Source organism: Neofelis nebulosa, chromosome 16 (genome assembly GCF_028018385.1).
Source record: "Neofelis nebulosa isolate mNeoNeb1 chromosome 16, mNeoNeb1.pri, whole genome shotgun sequence".
Lineage (NCBI taxonomy): Eukaryota > Metazoa > Chordata > Mammalia > Carnivora > Felidae > Neofelis > Neofelis nebulosa.
This window is the reverse complement of record NC_080797.1, coordinates 1007691-1026393: the sequence shown is the minus strand read 5'-3', so window position 1 is coordinate 1026393 and position 18703 is coordinate 1007691.

Sequence of the window (18703 nt, the reverse complement as noted above, 5' to 3'; positions counted from 1 at the left end):
CGGACCCTCGAGGGCCACGGGACACCGGCACACACAGAGCTCCACGTTGTGAGTGGCACATAGCCTGCCTACCCGCCCACAGGGGTGGGCTCTCAGCGGCCGTGTCTCTGCAAGTCTCTGCCGCCTGGCCAGAGCTGTGTGGTCCTGACATGAACACCTGACCCAAGGTGCACCTCTACGTTGAACAGACACGGAGACTCAGCATTTTGGAACCAAGTCGGATCAAAGGTCGGGCGCTCTGGAGGTTCCACACGCTCCTGCTGATTCGACCAAGTTGCCGTGCTGCCACACTCTTCGGAGACAGTTTTGGTCAGCTGCAGCTGTGGGGTCCCTTGGGCCGCACGACAAACCCACGACAAAGGTTTTATTACGCCCATTTCACAGACACAGAAGCCAAGGAGCGGAGGGGAGAACCGACCTGTCCAAGTCCCGCGGCTACTCAGTAAGGAGAACTCTAACGCCTCGCCTGTGCCAGTATCCCCCCTGGTCCTCACGAGAGCCCTGCTGGACCACCCGAGCAGGGATGTTCACCCCCAATCTGCGGATGAGGAAACCGAGGCTCCGCGAAGAGAAGGGACTCTCCAAGGTCATGCAGGAAGTCAGAGACAGAGCTGGGGCTCAAGCCAAGGTCTTCAGACCCTCAGGCAGGGATCCTCGGCCCCGTCCGCCCCTCCGTGCCCGGCCCTATTCCCGGGGCCCCCGCAGCTGCTTCCGCAAAGTGCTGGACGGTGTCCCCTGAATCTACCCAAGGACCCAGGGAGACAACTCATCCGGCCCCTGAGCCGCTTCCTGAACAAGCAGAGGCAGAACTGCAGGCCCCAGACCAGGGGGAGGGGTCGGCGGCATCCACGGCACCCACCCTGGTCCAGCCAAGTCCCACCCCACTTACGATACTCCCAGGGTGGCACGCCTGTCCCTTCCGCGCCTGGAGGCCTCGGTTACGACCATCCGGTGTGGGGCTGGAAAGCTGGGTGCCCTCTGGGTGATGCGGGCACTCACCCCAGAACAACGGGGCACGGGGGGTGACAGGATTCCGTCAGAGTCTGCGGGGTGGACGGTGGGAAGCCAGGGCTCAGGGGACCGGGGAAGCAGGGAAAGGACCAGCCTGGACGTAGCCCCCGTCGAGGCGCCAGCCCCAGGCAGCGACTCCCCCCACCCCCAGCAGTGGACAGGAGGTGGCCCTGACCTCTGGTCCCTGTGCCAGCTGTCCCAGCCCAAGGGCCATCCCAGCTAGAAGGTGACGGGAAAGATGAAGTTGTTTGGGACTGGGCAGGAGATGAAAACCGACAATACAGAGAAGAGACTTTTTATTAACGGGGCGGGCAGGACACCTACTAATCCCTAAGAGTGCACCCAGAAGCTGAGGGCCTGCCGGAGACCTCATCCTGGAACGAGAGAATCTTCCAGGAGCGTGAACCAGCCGGCAGAGCTAGATGTCAGGCCACTGTCTGCCTACAGCCACCCCAGCCACCCCAGCCACCCCAGCCACCCCAGCCACCCCAGCCAGCTCACCCTGGGCGTGGGACCCTGTTCGAGAACCACCCGTCTGGGCGGCGGCATCAGTGTGGGTTTCCGAACTGGGCTGATCCAAGTTCAAACCCTGACCAAGCCCTTTTCCAGGGAAACTTGGGTAAGTCCTGGAACTTTCTGCTCTGTGGGCATCTTAGAGATAAGACGAGGGTCACGATCTCGCCCTGGAGGTTATGGCCAGGGTCAAGGAGGACAAAGCGTTGAGGGGTTTCTACACGTGGGGCACCGCCCAAGGTTGTTGGGGGTCACGCCCGCTCTGTGCGGCCCCCGCAGACAGGGCCGCCCTCCGCGATGCCCTCAGCTGGAAGGACCTCCACGCGTCCGGGCGACGGGACAGGGGCACGCTGACATCTGCACCAGCGCAGCCTGGGTCCTGGCATGCCGAAGCCGCCGTTAGGACAGGAAGCCTGCAGACGGAGGTGGCTGCACCCGCTCCTGCCCCCTAGCCACACGCCAACCCCGGGCTGGCCCAGCCCGCCCACGGCTGCAGGGCTCCTGACAGCCCCAGAAGGGCGGTGGGCTCCTGGGTGAGGCCCTCTTTGGGGGGCCGGCCCTAGAAGGGCAGGGCCAGGAGCGCTCTGTCTGCAGGCCGCCCAGCAGCCGGGGACGAGCCCTCTGTGCCCCACAGCGTCCACCGCAGCAGCCACACGGGATGCTAGGGGCCCTGTGGCCCCCTCTGTGGAGACAGTGACACTCACTGCAAATGGGTCACGAACCACCCCAGGGAAAGACTATAAAGCACACCCACGGCAAAGCTGTCCCGAGTGGCTACGACTTACCGGTGACATTTCAAGGGGGCGTGCCCTCGGGGGCACGGGACGCAGAGAAGCCACCGCCATCTGTTGGCGCCGGCTGCTTTCAAGCCGCTGGGGGCAGGACGGGGGGTGCCTGGGGCCTCCGGCAGGGTAGCCGGCCCCGCAGTCCCCCGGCACCCCCATTTAGGTGTGAGAACTGCAGGGACCGCTGAGGCACGGTTTCCCTCTGGGCTCCTGAGATGGAGACAGGGCGTGAGCACTGAAAGGGGGTAAACGTGGGCAGCAATGACCCACCGGCCGTCCACCCGCACCCGATCCAGGTGGGAAGGCTCCCACCCCAGGAGGGACGGCAGAGGGAAGAGGGGCCTCGGGGTCCCCGCCCCTGCCCTGGGCCCAGAGAAGGAGTGACAGGGAACAGGGGGTCTGCGGCTGGGACTGCAGGCCCAGGGAGGCGTGGGCAAGGGTCCTGGGTGGAGCCAGGTTCTCAGCGTGCCCGGGTTGAAGAGTCGGGCGGAGGCTGGGCAGCGGCCCCTGTGAGCAGACAGGCAGGGAAACCCGTCGTTAGAAATGAGCTCACTCCTTGGCCTGGCGCCCGGACTCAGAAACTAAACCCAGTTCCAGAGACCGAGAGCATCACGCTTTTCCCCCACCAACGTGGTGACCGTACAATCCCATCCCCGCCACGCAGACAAACGCCAAGCATCCTCTCGGTTCCCGGCCCCGGGCCGCTCGGGCAGGCGCTGACCTGGGCACCGCAGCCTGGCTGGCTGGCCGCGCCTGGGTCTCGTCCTGCGTGTACACAAGCTGGTCTAGTCTCAACTGTGAGCCAAACGCGACGACGTCCCCAAACGGCCCCCGTAAAAGTAACGGTCTTACAGTTGGGAACATCTATGCCACCGGGTCCGACATCTCACCCAGCACAGGAAGCCCCGCTGAACCACCCTCCCAGGCAAAACGCATCCTGTGCCCAAGTGACCCCGGGGGAGCAGGACCACGTCCTCCTGAGCCCCCCTCCCTTGCTGTACGAGGTCAGACTGTGGGACACAAGGGCTCTGGCCCAGATCGCAATGCCTCCCGGCCCGTGATCACAGCCACCAGCCTGGGTTCTGCTTCGGAAGCCACACCGGAAAACAAAACCCCAGCTGACACCTGCTGTCTGTGAGAGGCAGAACGATACCACCACCTGCCCCCAGGGGCCCTTGGCCTAATCCCCCGGCGCCCAGGAGTGTGGCCTTCTACTTGGCTGGTGTGATTACACTTGGAAGCTGGCGGTGCGGAGACCGTCTGACTGTCCGGGAGGGCCCAGCGTCGCCACGCGGGAAGCGAGGGCTGGAGGAGAGGGGCCCACCCAGGCCGAGGTCAGCGGGGAGGGGGCCGCCCCGCAGGCAGAACAGGGCCGGGAGCCCGCGAGAGCCCGCGAGAGCCCCTGCGAGAGCCCACGAGAGCCCCCACGAGCCGGAAAACACTGGGGCCGCCCTGCCTACACCTTGATTTTGGCCTGCCGACACGTGGGGCCTCTGGAACCACAAGGCGAGTTCACATGGTTCCAGACCACAAGCTGTGTGGTCACCTGTTAGGGCAGCACGAGGAGGGGAACGTCCACCCTCACGGGTCCCCGACAAGGCGGAGCCAGATCCCGGCCCACCCCGGCTTCTTCAACCGCTGCCCGCAAAACATCACCCCCAGGCTCTCGCTGACCCCATCGTCCCCTCGGTAAACTCTGGTGCCCACGTTTGCGCGCCTCGTCATGTGGCGACCTCACGCCGTGGACGCGTGACCCCGTCAGGCCGGCTCAAGTCCAGGAAGGACTGGGGGTCTTGGCCTCCCTTGGTCCGAACAGCCCTCCTCTCACCTGCGGCCACCCCGTGACGGACCCGTCACGCCGACAGCCACATGCCGGGTCCCCTCATCCCGCATGCGTGTGCTTGGGATTTAAGACCCAAACGTAGGGGGCTCACGTTTCTTCTCCTCAACCTCAAACTTACTTTTCCTCCTCAATTCTGACCCATCTAAGTCACCTCGGAGCCTGACTTCCAGGGTGAGAAACCGAGCAGGCTCCCCTGCAGGGCCCCACACCCGCTGTGTCCCTTCAGACCACCCCCGTCCCCACCGGCCCGCTGAGGCTGGAAGCATGGCCCACACAGCCACCCCTTTCCTAATCCCCCCCAAAAACAAGCACAGCCCGAAGACAAAAAATAGGGGGTTTTCTGATGATACCTAGGAAGAAATACAGAGGAAGTAACCAGTACTAAACTTGAGGACGTGGAAGTGTTCCCAGAATCCCACAGGCCCACGCAGCGTGGCCCCTCTGAGACCATCGTGAGATGCCTGCGGGCGTCTCCTGGACTTTAAGCCCTGAAGATGCTCGGAAGAGCCCCCCTCCGCCCCCGACGCCCCCACACCCCCGAAAGAGTCAGCCACTTTCCCTGAGCGAAGATGCCGCCTTGCAGAGGAGGTCGGGGCCCCCCCGCCTCTGGCGGGCAGCTCGCACCCGCGTCCCCCGCACCGTGAGAGCCTGAGGTCACTAAGGTTCTGGTTAGTACAGGACGAGCCCTCTGCAAATCCCTTCACAGGCACTAAGCGCTCAGACACTTGGCATGACCCAAACCGCGGCTGGGATCGCCCTCGACTGACTAACAAAAATGCTCCCAGAACTGCCCAGAGCCAGATGAAGCCCCGCAGAACTTCATCCTGCTTCACCCCGTCCAGTCTGGCCGCTGAGGTTCAGCTCAGCCCAGGACGAGCCCCTCCTTCCCAGAGGATGGGGGAGGGGGCGGGCAGAGCGCAAAACCACGTCCCTATAACAACTACAAGACAACTCCACCTTCCCAGGGGCTCACGTCTTCAGTAGACACTTCTCCCAAGACACCCAGACGCACGAAAAGACGCTCAGCATCACTGATCCTCAGGGAGATACACGTCACAACCACGAACCACCATGCGACGACGCCCATGCCCGCCAGAGTGGCTAACATCAACACCGCGACCAACAGCAGGCGCCGGCGAGGATGCGGAGAAAGGGGAACCCCCGTGCACGGCTGGCCGGGGTGCAAACTGGGGCAGCCGCTCTGGAACGGGGTGGAGGGGCCTCAGAAAGGTGAAAACGGAACTACCCTACGACCCAGGAATCCCTCCCCTGGGTGTCTACTCCCCAAAATGAAAACAATAATTCAAAGATCCACGCACCCAATGTTTACAGCAGCACTATCTCCAACGGCCGAAACACACGCATGCACACACACACGCACGTGCACACGCCGGAAGGCTACTCGGCCATAGAAAGGACGAAGTCTTGCTGTGCCTTGCAAAGACGTGGATGGGCCTAGAGAATATGCTAAGTGAGATAAACCAAACACAAACACCACGTGATTTCACTCAAACGTGGAATTTAAGAAACAAAACCAACGGGCACAGGAGAAGAGCGAGCGCGGCCAACCAAGAAACAGACGCTTACCTGTGGGGACCACGCCGGCGGTTACCAGGGAGGGTGGTGGATGGAGCAGGGGACGGGGGTTGAGGACGCCCTTGTGGCGGGCACCCGGTGCCGTTCGGAACCCCTGTGTCGCACGCCTGAAACTAACATAACACCGTATGTTAATTACGTCGGAACGAATAAATAAACACAAAACCCCTCTGAGTTTAAACACGCAAAAGACACATTCGCACATGATTTTTAAGCATCTTCGTCGCGAATTAAGAGAAGACACGCTAAGTGGAGGAAGCCAGACACCAGCGGTCAGACATGGTGGGGCTCCGTTTACATGAACTATTCACAACAGCTACGTCCTGGACCCGGAAAGCAGACTGGAGGTTGCTGGGGGCTGGCGGAGGGAGAGGACGGAAGAATCAGTGGGTCCAGGATGTCCTTCTGGGGGAGACGGAACGTCTTGGAACCAGAGAGAGGTGACGGCTGCGTGATACCGTACGTTCACTGAATGCCATCGAATTGTTTGCTTTAAAACAGTTCGTATTATGTAATGTCACTTTTTTAAAAAAAATTTTAACATTCATTTTTGAGAGAGAGAAAGAGACAGAGCGTGAGCGGGGGAGGGGCAGAGAGAGAGGGAGACACAGAGTCTGAAACAGGCTCCAGGCTCCGAGCAGTCAGCACAGAGCCCGACACGGGGCTCAAACCCACGGACCGTGAGATCGTGGCCTGAGCCGAAGTCGGATGCCCAACTGACTGTGAGCCCTGTGGGCACCCCTGGAACTTTAATTTTTTTATATATTTTACTTTTAAATAATCTCTATTCCCAACGTGGGGCTCAAACTTAAAACCCTGAGGTCAGGAGTCACGTGCTCTATTGACTGAGCCCCCCCCAGGCGCCCCTATGCAACGTGACTTTTCACACAATATTTAAAAGTCTCGTCTCCACTTGGAACCCAAGGACTCACCTTCATCTTTCCGAAGCCACGCTGAAATGGGCAAAGCGGCAGGAGGCCGAGACCTGGTGTCAGTAGGCCCGGCTCTGCCGCAGCAAATGCCCAGACTGGGGGCCCCGGCGTACACCACAGAAGTCCACTTGTCACACTTCCGGATGCTAGAGGCCCACGATCAAGGTGCCAGGTTTGGAGCCTCCCGGCTGGCCATGCCACCGTGTGCCCGCATGGCGGCAGGCGGGAGGCGGCTGTCTGGGGTCTCTCTCCTAGGGCACTAGGCCCATCACGGGGCCACGCCCTCGTGGCCCAATCACCTCCCCAAGGTCCCACCTCCAAATGCCACCACGCTGGGGTCAGGCTTCCACAGGGGAAGAGGGTGGGGGCACGGACTCAGTCCTGGCAGAGCGTGAGGCAGACACGTGTGCACGGAGCCCCCTCCTGGGACAGACGGACGGAGTGTGCAGTGAAAGGAATGAACGTGTATGTGCGAACACACCTACTAAAAGCTCACGGTCCACCCGGGCAGCGGGCAGGGAGGCTTCTCAGGAGAGCCCAGGAAAGTCTCCAAGCTCAAGGCCGCAGGGCCCTGGAGCCGGGAAGGGCGGGGCCCGAGCAGGAGGCAGCGATCTGGGCCTCGGGAGAGGCGGTGGCAAGAGGCGCGGCAGACCGGCCACCGGGGCTGAAGCGCAGGGGCCCACGGGGTCGGATCCGGGACGCCGAGGGGGACTCAGAGGGGACGGCCGAAACAGGCAGCAGGCGCGGCCGCGAGACGAGAGAGAGAATCCGAGCACGGGTCACCCCGACCACCGCGGTGGGGACAGGCAGAGCCCCGCGCCCCGGGCCCGCCGCCAGGGCCCGAACTCGCTGGGCTTGAGCGGTGTTCACGGGACCCAGCGTCAGGGGCACACTTAGGCAAGACCAGGCGTGCGCACGGACACCCGCCGCGGGGAAACAACACTCGTACTCACGCTGCTTTCTGGTGCTTCCCACTCTGGCGTCGTCTGTGTCGTTAAAAAGAGAAAAAGACGCCACAGCCCACCGGCACGGTTCCACGCAGCCTGTGCCTCCACAGTGACTGCCCCACTCTCCGCAGACGCCCCTCAGGGGCCCCCGGAGGCTGGGGGAGCGGGTAGGGGCGGGCAGGCGTCAGAACCAGGGTTTGAGAGCCCCCGGGAACTCCCGCTCCCCCCAGTGGTGGACGCACGCCCGGGACGGGGGTCCGTCACCCATCTGGTGCGAGGGGCCTACTCCACCTGTTCCCAGCAGACAGGGACGCACTTTGTGCAAATCGGAGACTAACGTCACGACAGGAAAAAGGGCCAAAGGCTCCAAGCGGCGACTCCCAGGAAGACAAAGAATGTGCCAAGGATGCAGCTTGTTAACCTGAGCCCGTGCCCAACCCCCAGCCCAGCGCCCAGGAGCCGCCTGCATGCAGGGGTGGGAGGACGAGGGAGGAGAGGAGACTCTGAGAAAAGACTTCTTAAATTATGAACGAGCGCCCCGGTAATCATCTTTGAGAGACACAAGAGGGCCTGATTCCTTTTTAATTACTTTGGGCGCTCGCCTGCCTCTCTGATGAAGTCCCCCAGCAGGGCCAGCGCCGCGGGGCTCCCGGGGGTGTGCACACGAAGACATGCTCAGCCCCCCCCCCCCCCCGAGAGCAGAGGGACACAGGGTAACGTGACAGTGCGGACTCACAGGGACGGGGATGCCAGTGTTTGGAGGGCGGGAAGGGGCACCTGTGGACACGCGTCAAGACTGAACTGCACGCGCTCTGACCCGCCATTTCCACACGTGCATATTTCCTGAAGGAAACACCTGGAAAGTGTGCCGGAAGGGGAAAGGCCGACAAGCGGGTCGCGGCCGCCACGATCACTCACCTCCGCTCGCGGGGTACCGGGCGTGGACGCAGCAGGTGAGGGCCTGACTCCGGTCACCGCCGGCGTCCCCCGTGCGGGATGCGTGTCGTCCCTGCTGCGGGGGGGGGAAGGGACGATGCCTCAGGCCCTTCCCACGGCGCCACAGGCCTGCGCTTAGGACAGCGCGTGACCCCGCGACCGCCTCCCGCAGACACGTCTGGAAGCGTTCACCGAAGCAGTGAGTGCCTGTTGGGTTTCTACCGTGCGCCAGGCGCCGTGTCAGGCGCCGGATGCAGAGCTGATTAAAACAGACAAAAGCCTTTGTCCTTGAGGCGCCGGCGACCCGGGAAGCGGGACCGCAGGACGAGCAGGCTGGACGGCAGCAGCGTCAGGCACGATGACGGCTTTGCACCCACTCTTGCCAACGCAGGGCAGGGCACCCGCTGGGCCCTCCTGCGGCCTGTGCGGCCCGGGGGGCCGGGCTCCCGGTTTGCGGGCCAGCCCCCCGGGGCCGGTGCACAGCCGCCCGGCAGAAATGTCTGCTGACCACGCGGACGGGCACCAGAGAGTAAAAAGACGAGGCCACGGAACGACACGCTTCCTCCTCCCCTAGGGTGCAAGTGTCCTGTATGTTTTTATGACACAAGTGACGTCCTTGAAACCCCGCAACAATTTAGAGGCACCACTGGTGAGACTCCCCCCCCCCCCCCCCCCACCGCGAGGTCCCACCCTTGAGAAGGGGTTCTTGAGCCGTGCTCGGGCTGCTTCCCCTCGACAGGCGTCCCCAGTCGCTCTGCCGCGACTCCTCCACTCACTCTACACGCTCCTCAAAGGCACAAGTGCTCTGTCTTCCCTCTGATCGCCGTTCGATGCCCGCGTCAGTCCCCCAAGGACACGACCTTCACAGCTGAGCTTCCCTGCGCACAGCTGACGCTAAGTCTGGGCACGGAGATGAGGACCGTTTTCCCACCAAGGAGCGACCACAGATACGCCCGGCTCCCCCTCCCGCGCGCCCACCCCGCCACCCTCCTCCCCCGAGTCGGCCCCTTTTGTGCCCTTGGCATTCTAGAGCTCTGGTCCAGAAGACCCATTTCTGTACCTCATGGGTCTGGGGGCAGGACTCGGGAGGATGGTCTAGGCCTCGCAAGAGGACCCATCAAAGCTGAGGTCCTTGCCCGGCCGCACCCCCGGCCGAGACTGGGGCCTCCGGGCCCCCAGGGTGCCGGAGTCCCTGCGAGTCCACGAGACGCAGGACACGCGCTTGCTGAAGGTAAGACAGCACGAGCAAATCAAGGAGCACTGGTTGTGCCTTTGTGTCCACTCACGTTCTTAAAGTTACTGCTTCATTAAGACTCCCAGCCTTCAGCAATGGTTTGTCACCTGGAAACACTGACATACCTGACTCGTGGGAGGAGGCAGGAGGCTTCGCAAGAGCCACCTGGGCCTCCCCTCTACGCGGGTCGACGTGGGGTGAGGGGGGTGGACACGGGTAAGGGGGGCGGGTGGATGTGGGGTGAGGGGGGTGGACGCGGGTAAGGGGGGCGGGTGGACGTGGGGTAAGAGGGGGGTGGATGCCAGATAACTGGGGGTAAGAGGGGCGGGTAGACCTGGGGTAAGGGGGGAGGGAGGCAGGTGGACGTGGGATAACTCGGGGGGGGGGGGCGGATGGATGTGGAGTAAGGGGGGGCAGGTGGACGTGGGGTAAGGGGGGGTGGACGCGGGAAAACTGGGGGTAAGAGGGGCGGGTAGACCTGGGGTAAGGGGGGAGGGAGGCAGGTGGACGTGGGATAGCTCGGGGGGGGGGGGCGGATGGATGTGGAGTAAGGGGGGGCAGGTGGACGTGGGGTAAGGGGGGGTGGACGCGGGATAACTGGGGGTAAGAGGGGCGGGTAGACCTGGGGTAAGGGGGGAGGGAGGCAGGTGGACGTGGGATAACTCGGGGGGGGGGGGCGGATGGATGTGGAGTAAGGGGGGGCAGGTGGACACAGGATAACGGGGTGGGGGGAGGTGGGTGGGTGCAGGGTAACAGGAGGCAGCACGGCGGACACCACACCTGAGGTTGTACGTGGAGACAGGTGCAGCCCAGGAATCAGAGCTCCCCTCACGGCCCTAGGCGGGGCCTCAGAAACTTCCCCCAGAAATGGAAATGGGACACAGCGCTGAGAGCAGGGTGGCCGTGATTACACCCAGAATACGTGGCCCAACCGCCGGACGAAAACCTCGCAGTCAGGTACACAGATCTGGGTGAAACTTCGGCGAGTCAACCCCAAGGAAAGTTCACAGCCCCTGCGCTGTTACCTATGGCTGCATACACGTTACACACACTACCCCGAAACAGAGCCACTCACGACAACAAAAACTCGTTATCTTCCAGCCCGTGCAGGCTAGGGATCCAACCGCAGCTTACTGGGGGGTCCCGGCTCGGGTCTGTCACGAGGGCACAGCCAAGACGGGCCCCAGAGCTGCATCATCTGAAGCCTCGCCTGGGGCCGGAGGGTCGGCATCCTGGACGGCTCCCTCACCGCCCGGGCTCTCCGGAGGCTGCCTGGGTGTTGTCGCAACGCGAGAACAACGAGGAAACTGCAATGCCTCGTAGGACCTGATATCGGAAGTCGTGCACGGTCACGCTCGCCGTATTCTGTTCATTAGAACAAAGTCACTAAGCCCCACCCTCGCTCAAGGGAAGTGGAATTAAGCCCAAGGTGGTATGCCCAAACATCGGTAGGTAGACTATAAATCCGCCCCATTCCAGAGAAACAGACCTCCACGTCTGGGGCCCAGGGGTCCCGCGGCTCTAAAAGCAACTCTTTGTGACCGGTCTAGTGCAAATTCCGCCATTAACAAGCACTCCTCATACTCGCAGAGCACAAGTGCAACTGTGCACGGCTTACTCTGAATACAAATACAAATCACCTCGATATAACTGTCAACCAGAACACCAGATAAGGGGGCAAAACCCTGCAACGTAAAAGAGAAGGAATCAGATCGTTAAAGAGAAAAGCCGACTCCTAAGGGATTAGAAATAATTCTGAAAACAGGAGACGAGAAACCACCAACAACAACCCTAGTTAGTATCTTCAGGGAGAATCCAGGAGACATAGCATCTTGTATAAAATAAAACGATTCTACAATATTTAAACACTCAGAGAACATGAAGGAACCCTTAGAGGTTAAAAATATGTGGCCCAAAGTATTTTTAAAACATGTAAAAAGGCTGTTAAAAAGTCAAATCCAATAGCCCGGAAAACATTACCAAAAGAAAAGAGACAGCGGGGCGCCTGGCGGGCTCAGTCAGTGGAGCGTGTGACTCTTGACCTCGGGGCCGTGGGCTCGAGCCCCACGCTGGGTGTCGAGATCACTTAAAGTTAAATAAAAATTAACAAGAGAAAGTGACAGAAAGGTGAGAGGAGAAAATAAGAGGCAAACCAAAGAAGTCTGGGAGGCCCTGCAAATGCAGGGTAACCAGCAGGGCTCCGAGAAGACGGAGGGAGAAGATACCTTTTCAAGAAAGCCAGGGCATTTATCAGATTTGGACGACACGACTCTACTGAAAGTTCACCAGGTTTTCAAGCGTAATCGATGAAAACAAGAACACTCCATGAACGGTTCGCTGGGAAGTCTCAAAGCACCAAGGACAGGGGGCGCCTGGCGGGCTCAGCAGGTGAAGCATCTGGCTCTTGGTTTCCGCTCGGGTCATGATCTCACAGCTTGCGAGTTCAATCCCCGCGCCGGGCTCTGTGCGGGCGACGCGGAGCCTGCTTGGGATCCTCTCTCCTCTCTCTCTCTGCCTCTCCCCCACCCGTGCTGTCTCGGTCTCTCTCAAAATAAATAATAAACTTAAAAAGAAAATCAAGGCTAAAGAGAACGCCCTTTGACATAAAGCAGAAGTTGGCAAACCACCTGTTTTTGAGAATGAAGTTGTCAGGCTTTTGTGAGAGGGAACGCTTCGCCAATCTGCACGTCCTCCTTGCACGGGGCCATATGCTAATCTTCTCTGCGTCCTCCTGATTCTATTACACGTGCTGCCCCAGCATGCACTTTGTCAATAAAGTCTTACTGGAACACAGCCACGCCCGTCTGTGCCTCGTCCACGGCTGCTTTCGTGCTACCACAGCAGAATTAAGCAGTCGCAACAGAAGCCATTCAGCCCACAGAGTCTAAAATATTTCTCGTCTGGCCCCTGACAGAAAAAAATTGCCGGCCTTTGCTCTGGAGAGAAAGCTTCCAGAAAAAGACTGCAAAACAGACAACAATTCACTCACAATAGAACAAATCGAGCCGGCACCAGGAACGTTTTGCAGCCTTGCCGAAGGCCAGAAGACAATGGGAAAATACCATCAAGGCACAGAAGGGAAAATCGCGTTTGTCCTAAAACTCTACGCTCATCTGGACTATCCACACCGTCCAGCCCGTCCACGCCATCCACGCTATCAAATGCTAGGAGAACGTCAGGGCACCTCCGAGTGTTAATGGATGCCAAAGACTCCCCTCCCGTGTACCTTCTTAGGGAGCTGACTGAGGACGTGCTCCGGACAAACGAGGGAGTAAATCACTCAACAGAAGACAGTCCCTGCACAAGGCAGCGTGATGTGCCTGGAAAGCACTCAGTGAAGACTGGAGCCAGAAGGCGGACATGTGGGGAGGGGAGAACCCGGGAGATGTGCCTCTAGCCTTGAGAATCTGGAAACGTCGAGGAGGGGATGGAGTGCTGGGGGATGGGACAAAACAGGCAACGCAACGGCCGTCGGTGGAGCTTCTCGAGACAAGGGGCCTCGACCCTAAGCTCGTCTGCTGCCAGAGGGACTTGACCGCAGGATAAGTCCACTTCCCTGGGAGGGAGGACGCTTCACTGACGTGTGGTCCAAAGTCCACTTACTCTAGAGACAAGTTTCAGAGCCACCAAGACAGGTTTCGTGACAGTTGTTTTAAATAACGATTTTCCTTGTTATGAAACTTCCATTTCCCAAGTGAGGAAATGGAAATCAGAGAGGTTAAGTCACACGGTCAAGGTCACAAGATCGGGATCAGACTCAAGATTCAGAGCCAGGATTCGAACCCAGAAACGTCAGGCTTCAAGGCGTGGCTCCAAATTTTCCCTCCTCCCCCTTCTTTCCCAAGGAGGAGGGGCCGGTTGCGGGCAGGTGTTCACCAAGTGGGCCAAGGCCCCCAGCTCCTGCTGGGTTCCCGAGTCCCCGCTTCCAGTGGACAGACTTGACTGGCCCAGCACAGACCGACTCCGCCCCGGAGGGCCAAGCGGCTCTCGCCGGGGGCAGCAGAGGCTGCGGGGTGCCACCGAGTCAGGAGGGCAGTTCCTGGGGAGACAGAGGGCGTACGGGCAGGAAGGCCGTCCCGAGAGGGCCTGTCACGAGGGTAAAGGTGCATCAGGCAGGATTGGTCGACTTCATATGGCCGTGTTCACCAGCGTCTACGGCCGAGCAGAGCTTCACGACTTTTCAGCGGACGGGCTCTGGCTCCCCACCCCGAGCAAGGTCCCGCAGCTCAAGAGCAGAAAACAGAAACGCATTTCCTTCTTCCCGGGCTCGGGCGTGGGGTGATTACTTGGCAAACGGCCCCGTCACATTTGGTCATCTCGGACATTTCTCCTACCCACCAGCTCCTCTTCCCGAACGGATCCAGAGACATTCCTCAAAATGTTCTGCTCAAACAAGCGTGTGACAAGACAGCTTGTCAGGTTGTCTCTTTCTTGCCAAAACAAGGCCACGACGCTCAGGTCCAGTCCTTCCTTCGTTTAGAAACGATGTGATAATGGCGTGCTGGCTTAATTTTCCGAGAAATGAGATGCTCCTTGGCTGGCGACGCTCCCGCAGCCCCACGAGGACGCATCATTATCTCCTTCGAGTCGTTCCCGTGGGACTCCCCTCATTCCTTTAAGATATAGATGAGGGCTGTTCAAACAGGGAGCTTACGAGGTCAAATCCTGCCGTGTCACCGAAGCGTAGTCGTGGCACTGGGGCCGAAGACCAGCTCCAGCAACCAGGGGTTCCCGAAGGAAGAACGGCGTCGGTGAAACTAAAACAAAACTAAAATAAAAAACTAACACTAAAATACAAATGGACACAGAACACAGAAGTGGGTTGAACTGGCCCATTTACTGTTGTAAACGTGGCATTATATTCGCTAGTGATTTCCTTGTAACATACGTCATCTATGTTTTTCTAACATTACCTAGCTTTGAAAACGTTCCTATGTGTAATCAACCTTTAAGAAGTAACGTGGCGATTTTCCCCTAGTTCTCCCGCATACCCTTTGATTGTTGATTAATTTCTTACATTATTCCATGACGCATCTGCGTTTATCTATAATCTACGCAGCATTTGCTTTGCTGTTCTCGTGAAAGGCCCTCCGTTTCTCAACACCTCAAGTGGAACAGTGACAGGGACGTGACCTCCTAACCACATGAGGCCAGAAGAACAATGTGTCTGCCTCGGTCCGAGGTGCCAGGAAGGGGCCGAAAAAGCCTTAGAAACCCACGCCTCATACATTCTCAGAGAGACAACGCACCTAGGAACCAATGAACCATTCTGTAGCTTAACCGACTGGGTTCAGTCATCATCTGGAATGCCTCCGGGGGGCCAGGTGGGCCTAGGGGTTGAAGTCACCTGTGCCCAGAGGTACACTCCTTAGTTGCCGGAGTGGGGCTTTCAAATCCATATGTCTCTCCTTTACAGCCCCTCTTGCTGGCAAAGGCGCGAGGCTATCCTTCCTGTAAGTAGAGGAGTCTCCGTAGAGGATGGCGAGGGCTAAACTTAAGGCCGCGCAATTTCTCGCGGAACCTTATTTTCTTCCCTAACGGCTCTTTTCCCAGGGGGCCTGTCGAGGGCCGTTCCCCAACAGACAATACCCCCGGTAGTTTTAAGGCCAAATTACCTAAAAGCGAGAGGACAAGAAGCTTCCCTGCCGGCGGCCTGCCCTGCAGTCACCAATCCGTCCACAGCCCGGGCCCTGCCACTCAGGCCGGGACAGCTCGGCTTCCAGCACACTGGGGCAGTTTCGCCGGGCGCGTCCCACACAGTCACTGCCAAGTACCCCTCCACGGGGAGCGCGAGCGGCCAGCAGTGCCTGGCAGGCTGGTTTTCCAGGGACACTGGCATTAAGGGAGATCAGCTCCGTCCGTGACGGGCCCCTGGCCAAAATGACTACCTATCCACTCCGACACCGGCAAGTCCCGGCACACCCGATCACACGTGCATGGAAGCACCACGCACGCCTGCACTCCCCCCTGCATCCCCGCACGCACACTCGCACTCGCGCCTGCACCCCTGCACGCACACTCACGCACACCTGCACCCCTGCACGTGCACTCACATGCCTGCACACGAATCACACACACGCACGTGTTACACAAAGGGCGTTACGTAAAGCACGGGGTCTCAACTAATCATCAGATGTTGTACCTCCAAGATGCCACGAACCTTCCAGAACAAAAGAACACCAGACAAGAGCTTCTTTTCCTTCCTTTCCTCACAGAGACCCTAACAGCTCCATGGGAAGGGGGGTCGCTACGGATGGGCTCTAATTAAATCCGGTGGGTCAGGGTACAGGAGGGGCACCTCCACGCCCTTCCCCCGGGTCCCTGACTGCACGCTGACTTCCGGCCGTCCCCAAGCGGAGGTGCTGGCCCGCTGCAGGCAGCAGGGCCGCGGGCCCCACGGCCCCTTCCCTTCCAGCCTCAGACCGCGGGACCAGCAGGAGGGACCCGCAAGGCGCGCTGGGAGCCAGAGAGGTACAGATGGGACTCCGTGAGACTACTGCAGCAGGGAGAGCGGTCGCTCCGTCCCTGACGTCCAGGAGACACTCCAGCTGGATGCTGCAGGGAGAGCCGACGCCCCAGAGAAAGGAGAGGCCGCTGCAGACAGACCGGAGAGCGAGAAGTGTGGGAGCACGGAAGGCGGGGCGTGTCGGGGCCGCTGGGCTGGACAGGTACGAGGGCTCGGTGTCAGGTGAGGAATTCGGGCTTCGTGGCCCGGCAGTGGGAGGTTTTCGCACAAACGAGGGACAGTTTCCATCCTGGGGGAAGCTCAGACTGGTAGCAAAGTGCGGACGCTGAGGCAGCAGTCAGGAGCAATGGTGTCCTGCTCTAAGGCAGGGACAGCGGGAGCAGGGACAGGAGGTGGTGCAGGGACTCAAGGAACAGGGCTCCGATGCTCCGGGGCTCAGCGCGGACCGGCTCTCCTCGAGGGGAGGCGAGGGGCTGGGAGGGTCCTGGGGTTGGACCGCTGAGGCCCGGCTGATGGCGCACCTCCAGGAGAGGAGCAGGCACACACGTGTGCACCGGGCACACGCACTCCTCAGCCAGCAGGCATCGGGCCCCACTCTGCTCCTCCCCTTACACCCCGTCCACGACTTAGACAACAGCAGTAGTGACGGCGTTAAATGGGGCCCACGTGATTTGTGAGCAGCACTCCGCATCTGGTAAGAAATTTCCATACCCAGACGGCTCTGTGAGTTGGTCAGCGGAGGCTCAGAGAGGGCGAGCAACGTGGCTACTGTCACACAGCCAGGAAGTGAGAGCGTGGCCCTCGCCCCCTGAGCTGTGCGTGGTGGGCTGGAACGCAGCCGGGAGACCAGCCTGTTCAGCGCCTCGTCACCCTCCGTCCCGACAGCCTGTGCCGAAGCCACTGTCATATTTCTTTCCTCCAGAAAGCGGCACAGCCAGAGAGATTATTTTGACATATTTCCTGAAGACGCTGTTTCTAGAGCACTTGCCTGATAAAAATGATATATTTATTCGGGACAGCCAAGAGCTTGCTGAAATGAGGAATTTATCTGCATAGCTTTTGTTATTAAAGTGATTCTTCTTGTTTATTTCCTCCTAAGCTACTGATTCCATCTATAATACATGAGTTTCAGGTAATAGAAATTTTTCATGCAAGTAAATATTTTAATAACAACCTCACGGCCTCGACTCAGAGCGTTCCTGGCAACAGCCTGCACATGAGAAAGCTGTGCCCTGGGGCCCAGGGGCCTGGGTTCCGGTCTCCTCTCTGCATCTGTGACCCGGGACAGAACCCAGCTGTCTCTGGGCCTCAGTTTCCTTATGGGCAAAGCACGGTAGCTACCACGAGCCCCCGACTCACAGGGGCCACCGTCAAGATCAGACGTGAGCACGGCTCCGAAAGGAGGCTGCAGGCTTGGCGACACGCGGGCCCCGCGAGCTTGGGGTATCAGCTGTGGCTTGACCAAAACAACGCGCTCCTCTCCGAAGGCAGTGGGGTCTAGCAAGGCTGAGCAGTGGGGAAGCAAAGGCAGTGAGGCTGACCCTCTGAGGCTGTCAGGGACAAGGCCGGGTGGCCAGGGCCGCCGTCCCCGACGCGGGCCTGCCAGCTCGGTATACGGGGCTGGCCTTACGGGTCAGGGCCTGGAAGGGCACACAGCACTCGCACTCACACCCTACTGCCCACATCTGGCCACAGGGGCACCCGGCTCTGCCGGTCATGGCGAGGCCGGGAAACATAGCTTCTAGCCTGGGGGGCCACAGCCCAGCTAGCGCTTGGGAGGGGGGAACAGACGCCGGGGGACACTCAGCATCACGGGGCGGATGACCGCTCGGGACAGTGGCCACAGAGACACAAGGGTCCCCGAGGTCTCCGGGAGAAGCAGGCAACCCATCAGGTGCGTTCAGGCCCGCGCCCATGTTCCCGCTCACACCTGCACGCCTGCAAACAGACTGGCTCGGCCAGGCAGGTACGAGGGCGACGGGGCCCGACCCTGGCTTTCGGGGCAGAGCTGACGGTGACGTGATCCGGGGCACAGTGGCGAGGCCGGGGAGGCAGGGCAGGTCCCGTACCAGCTTCACCTCCCGGGCCTGGACGGCGGCAACGGGAGGGCGGTCTGAGGCCCACGAGGTGGGCGTGGTGCAGGCCGGGCCTGGGAGATCACGCCGCCAGGACCCGGCTCCCGTGGAGCCCGGGGCGGCCGTGGGCGGCTCCTTCCCCAAACCGGGCTGCTCCCCTCCTTGACCCCCACCCAAGGGTGCCAGCCCCTTCCCCACCAGAAGGCCACGCCCTCCCGCAACAGCGTTCTGTCTGAACCGTGCCCGGGTCCCGGACAGGCTGACCCTCCGCGGCGACCACGTCCCGAGCCGTGACCCCACCACGCGTCTCCCAAACCCACGGCGGCGTCTGGGCCCCGGACCCAGGAGAGCCCGCAGGAGCACCC